We start from the raw sequence: 5,946 nt of genomic DNA on the forward strand, positions 1-5,946 counted from the left end.
CCCCCCCAGTACCCTCTCTTGCCCCAGGACCTCCCTCACCTGGGCTGGCACCAGAGGAAGCTCCCATCATTGGAGGTGCCTGCGGGGCAGGGCCGGGTTGGGGGCATGTGCCTGCCCCCCCCGTCCCGGTGCCCACAGTTCACGTTGAACTCGTGGCCTGCGGGGGGTGGGAGGAGAGTGGGGGTAGGATGGCTGACCCCCCTGAGCCCCCACACCACAGCCCCCCCCAAGGTCCATAGGACATAGGGTGGTGGGTTTAGGGCTGGGGTATGGGGGGTATAGAGCTGATGTACAGGGTTGGGGGCATGTGCCTGCCCCCCCCGTCCCGGTGCCCACAGTTCACGTTGAACTCGTGGCCTGCGGGGGGTGGGAGGAGAGTGGGGGTAGGATGGCTGACCCCCCTGAGCCCCCACACCACAGCCCCCCCCAAGGTCCATAGGACATAGGGTGGTGGGTTTAGGGCTGGGGTATGGGGGGTATAGAGCTGATGTACAGTGGGGCTGGGATATAGAACAGGTGTATGGGGTATGTGAGGGCTGGTATATGGGGTAGCATATGGACTATAGGGTCTGGGATGGGGTATATGGCTGATATATGGGGGCTGGGATATGGTGGTATAGATGTATGGTGAGACTGGTACATAGGTAATATGTATAGGGTATGAGGGTATATAGAGTATATGGAGCATATATGAAGGTTGGGATAGGGGAGTATATGGTTGATGTTATGGGGGCTTGTATGTAGGGGGTTTATGGCTAATGCATGATGGGCTGCTATACCAGGGTAGTATATGGGGATATGTGGCTGGGATATGTGGGGTATATGGGGGTAGTTTATAGAAGGTATACGGTTGGTATATAGGGAGTATACGATATCATATGGAGGGTATATGGGTTATATGGCTAATGCAAAGGGGGACTGGGATATGGGGGTGGTATATGGAGGGTATATATGCCCTCACTTCCCCCCGGCCTCCCCTCACCGATCAAGGGCAGGTAGCGTGCATACTGCTTTGCACAACTCTTGCACTTGCGCTGCTTTTTGTCCCAGAAGTCCTCGGCACGGCACTGTGCCGATCGCGTCTGTGGTGTTGGCTGCTTGGCTACGGGCAGCAGCGACATCTGGCTGTGGGGAGGGAGGTCAGGCAGGGATCAGCCCCACGCCAGGACAGGCGAAGGGCATTGTCTGCCTCCCAGGGGGCACAGCACTGTCTGGGGGAGGTTCGAACCTGTGTCTTGAGGAGGGGGGAGAGGGGCAGGGCCCTCAGGTCCCCGGGAGGTCAAGTTCAAGGGGGCAGAGGTGTTGGGTGCATTGAGGGGGGGGCGGATGGGAGAGCAGGGATCCAGCAACCTCCCTCCCCCATGCACACACACATCCTTCTATCTGCCTGTCCATCCACATCCATCCACTCATCTCCATCCGTCCATCTCTTCAACCATCCGTCTTATCCATTTGTCTGTCCATCTCTCTGTCTGTCTGTGCATCCATCCATCCATCGCCAAATAGACCCTTTATAAATCCATCCATCTATCTGTATTTCCATCTCTTCATTTGTCTGTCTTAGCTATCCATCTGTCTGCCCACCTCTCTGGTTACTCACCTATTCATCTATCGTCCATCCATCTGTCTATCCATTTCTATAGCCATCTCATCTCTCCACCTTATTTATCTATCCATCTCTCCACCTATTCTGTCTGTGTATCCATCCATCCATCTCAGCTATCCATCTTTCCAGCTATCCATTTCTTCTTTTATCCATCCATTCATCCCATCTATTCATCTTACCTACCTATCCATCTCTCCACCTATTCTGTGTATCCATCCATCCATCTGTTTGTCTGTCCATCTATTTATCCATCCATCCATTTATTCACCTATATATCCACGTCTTAGCTATCCATCTGTCTATCCCCGTCCATCTGCCTGCTCGTTTGTCCGTCCACCTACCAATTTATCCATCCCTCTCCATCCATAACCCACAGCCCTCTCTCTCTTTCCTCTTCTCCATCATTTCCCCTATTTCACCCCCTTCCCAGCGCCCCACCCCTGTACCACCGCTACTATCTCCAGCCATGCAGCACCCCTCCGTCCGTGCATGTCTGTCAGGTAATCATGGCCCCCCTCTACCCTCCCAGCTTCCTGCCACGCGCTCCTCCCACGCTGGTGCTTCCTGGCTATGATGCGCCCAGCTCTGTGGTGGTGGCAGCTTCCTAGAACGGCCCTCGGGCCAGGCTCTGGGGTGGAGCAGGGGAGGGGGAACAGCTGCGTGGAAGATGCCCTGCTGTGCCCAGCTCTGGGGTGGCACGGGTGCATAAAACACCCTTGGGGACAGGTCCCTTTTAGTTGGCCCCATTAATGATTAACAAGGGTGGACAGCCACTAGGGGTCGATCCAGGCCTGCATCTAGAGGGTTTGTGGGCTCTCCATGAGCATCTATGAATCTCTAGGTGCTGGGGGTCTATCTAGACCTGTGTCTAGGGGGTTTGTGGGCTTCCCGTGAACACCTCTAAATCCTGGGGGTCGATTTTAGGCCTGTGTCTAGGGGGGGTTGTGGGCTCTCCGTGGACACCTCCAGTCCAGGAGAGGCTGGATAGGCCCTGGGGGCCAATCTAGCTCTACACCTAGGTTTGTGGGCTCCTTGGACACCTCCAGTGCTGGAGAGGGTGGATGAAGGTTGATCTAGGCCTGCATCCTGGGGAGACTGTTGGGGGTGATTGAGGCACTGGCTCAGGGTTTCCCTGGCTTTTGGGCTTTCGTAACAGAGAAACAGTTTTCTCTTGCTGCTCCTCTCCACCCTCTCCCCACTGGCTCTGGTCTCTCGCATGCCCACGTACCTCAGTGACCTGCCACCACGAGACGGGGCAAGAAGGGAGTCCGCACTCAGGGGGAACCGTAAGCATCAGATGTGGCACAGACTCACAGGTCCATTTCCTTTTGCTTTCGGTTGGGACTCGGATGGTGCAGGTGACGTGGGCCTCTGGTTTCCAGGAAGGGGGCTGGACTGGGGAGGAGAGATGCTGAGAACAGCTGGATCAGGGGAAGGGGCCAGGATCCAACCCAGAAGACCCTGGCTGGAGGCCAGGGTGATTTAGACACATCAGATCCTGCTCTGAGTGGAGCAGCTCTGCTGAGATCTTGGGGCCAAGATGCAGCCATCTCTGTGGTGGAGCATCTGGGAACTGCATAGAACATCCACAGGGTTGGATAGGTCCAGGCCTGCATTGCAGCCAGCTCTGGGGTGGGGCAGCTGCTCTGGAGTGCAACGGCAGCATAGAACAGAGAGCAGGGAGGGCTGAGATGCAGCCAGCTTTGGGGTAGACCAGCTGTGCAGAGATGCCTTGGTTCCAAGATCCAGCCAGCTCTGGGGTGGAGCAGCTGGGGAACAGAGATACAGAACACCCTCCTGGGCTAGGCTGCCCAATTCAGCCAGCTCTGGGAGTGGAATATAGCTGCATACAACACATAACCAGCTGCATATAATAGTACCCTTCCCCCCCCCCCAACCATAAGAGCAGGATGGTCTCCATGCGCAGCTCTGGGTTGGAGCCCAGGCCCTGCTCCCTTCTGCGGGGCTGCTTCCTGCCTGCTGGGGGCCAGTGAGAAACCTCTGCTGGTGTCCAGGTCGGGGAGGATGAGCTCTACTAGGTCTAACCAGGAGTTGAAGGATGGGGCAGAGGGGTGTTGAACCCTAGCCCCTGAAGATGCAGCCAGCTCTGGGGTGGAGCAGCTGGGAGGGCTGCATAGAACACCTACCCGGGAGGCAGGCAGTATGGCTTAACTCAGAGATGCAGCCAGCTCTGGGGTGGAGCAGGTTGAATATAACACTCCCAGGGCAGAAGAGCCCACACTGGGTTGGGGGAAGCACTGCGAATAAGGAGGTCTCTGGGTCCAGATCCAGTCTTCCCCTCAGCTGGGGGAGGGGGGAGGAAAGAATGGTGGCAGGGTGATGTTACATTTGGCCAATGCCCAGCTGCCCTGCCCCAGAGCTGACTGCATTGGTCATTTGCAGGGGGGCGGTGTTGGCTTCCTGTGTAGCTGGCGGGGCACAGCTGCTACCTGGGGGCTTCTGGTGGGGGGAGGGATGGGAGAGTGTGTGGGAACAGCTGTATAGAAGGATGGAAGAAAGTGTATGGAGATGGAGGGATGGATTCATAGATTGGAAGGCCAGAAGGGACCTTGCAAGATCATTGGGTCCAGTCCCCCTGCACCAAGCAGGAAAGATAACTGGGGGTCAGGCGACTGCCGCCAAGGTGACCATCCAGTCTCCTCTTGAAGATGTCCAGGGTAGGTGATTGCACCACCTCTGGAGGGAGCTTATTCCAGTCTGGACACCCTAGCTGTGAAGTTTTTCTTGATGTTGAGCCAGAATCAATCTTCCAGGAGTTTGTGGCCATTACTCCTGGTTTTCCCTTCAGCTGCGCTGGTGAACAGTTACTCACCGAGCCCCTGATATATTCCCTAGTGTAGCCGTAACCTGCTACTAGGTCCCCTCTCAGCCATCTCTTTTCCTCTGGCAGAAGAGTCCGAGATCCTTCAGCCTTTCCTCATATGACTTGCCGTGTAAGACTCTGATCATACAGGCGGCTCTTCTCTGGAGTGTCTCAAGCTTGTCCATGACCTCGTTGAAGTGCGGTGCCCAGACCTGGACGCAGCGCTCCAGCTGCGGTCTCACCAGTGCTGAGTAGAGCAGAATCGCCTCCCTGGTTTTGCTGAAGACGCGTGGGTTGATGCACGCCAGAGTATTATTTGCCCTACTGGCTACAGCATTGCACTGCCGGCTCATGTTCATCCTGTGGTCTGTTATTACCCCCAGGTCCCTTTCATTTGTGGTGCTGGTCAGTTTGGCGCCACCAAGCCCGTAGGTGTGTTGGGGTTGCTCATCCCAAAGTAGAACACTTGACATTTCTCAACGTTCAATTTCACCAGATTCCCGTCTGCCAACTTGCCAGCCTGTCTAGATCTGCCTGTAACTGTAGCCTACCTTCAAGTGTGACCACGCTTCACCGTAACTTGGTGTCGTCCCTGAACTTGGCCAGTGAGCTCTTCACCCCACATCCAAATTGTTAATAATGTTGAAAAGTACTGGACCGAGCACCGACCCTGGCGGGACACCGGTGCCCACTTCTCACCAGGATGACGCTGATCCGTTCACTACGACTCTCTGGGTCCTATCCTGCAGCCAGTTTCTCACCCACCTGACTGTCTTGGAGTTAAGCCCACAATCCTCCAATTTTCTTGGAGGACACTGTGGGATACCAGATCAAAGGCCTTTTGGAAATCGAGGTATACAATGTCAACCTGCTCTCTTGTGTCCAGGTGTCAAGTTACCTGGTCAGAGAAGGAGATGAGATAGGTATGGCAAGATCTGCCTGTGACGAAGCCATGCTGGCTGTCATTCGGGATCCTACCTTCTGGATGGAAGAAAGTGTATGGGGATGGATGGATGAAAGAATATATAGGGATGAACAGATAGGAGAGGGAATGGATGCAAGAGTGTACAAAGGATGGACAGAAGAATGGGTAGAGGGAGAGATGGACGGAAGAGCAGATGGGGATGGATAGGAGAGAAGATAGATGGACAGAAGGGGTGGATGGAAGGAAAAGCATGGTGATAACAGAACATATAAGGACGGATGGATAAAGCAGGCGAATGGATAGGTAGAAGGGGTGGAGGGAAGAAGGGGGATGCATAACAACGATGGATGGAAAAGCATACAGGGCTGGAGAAAGCGATAGAAGAGCAGCTGGGGATGGACGGGAGCAGAAGAGTGCACGGGGACGGAGGGCAGCGCGTATCCGGCTGGGTGGACAGAGGAGTGGAGGGATGGAAGAGTGTGGGGGGGCGGATGGAGACAGAAGAGCGAGTGACTGAGGCTGGGCGAAGCGGATGGGGAGGCAGCGGCGGGCGGGGGGGCGCATAGGGACAGAGATGGAAGAGTAGAGGGG

At 55.5% G+C, this 5,946-nt stretch overlaps 1 long non-coding RNA gene across 2 annotated transcripts; it reads right to left on the bottom strand.

Annotated features, from left to right (window-relative positions):
* Positions 1 to 38: 38 nt before the first annotated feature.
* LOC106722974 lies at positions 39 to 5,042 on the bottom strand. 2 transcript variants are annotated; one of them, XR_003091889.1, is made up of 3 exons: positions 2,835 to 5,042; positions 983 to 1,125; positions 39 to 157 (listed from the first exon to the last, which is right to left on the bottom strand). It is a non-coding gene; the product is annotated as an uncharacterized LOC106722974 (long non-coding RNA). The 2 variants fall into 2 exon arrangements; XR_001358974.2 differs by lacking the exon at positions 39 to 157 and adding an exon at positions 296 to 357.
* Between the last annotated feature and the right edge of the window lie 904 nt (positions 5,043 to 5,946).

The sequence above is a fragment of the Alligator sinensis genome, unplaced genomic scaffold (assembly GCF_000455745.1).
Source record: "Alligator sinensis unplaced genomic scaffold, ASM45574v1 scaffold113_1, whole genome shotgun sequence".
Taxonomy (NCBI): domain Eukaryota; kingdom Metazoa; phylum Chordata; order Crocodylia; family Alligatoridae; genus Alligator; species Alligator sinensis.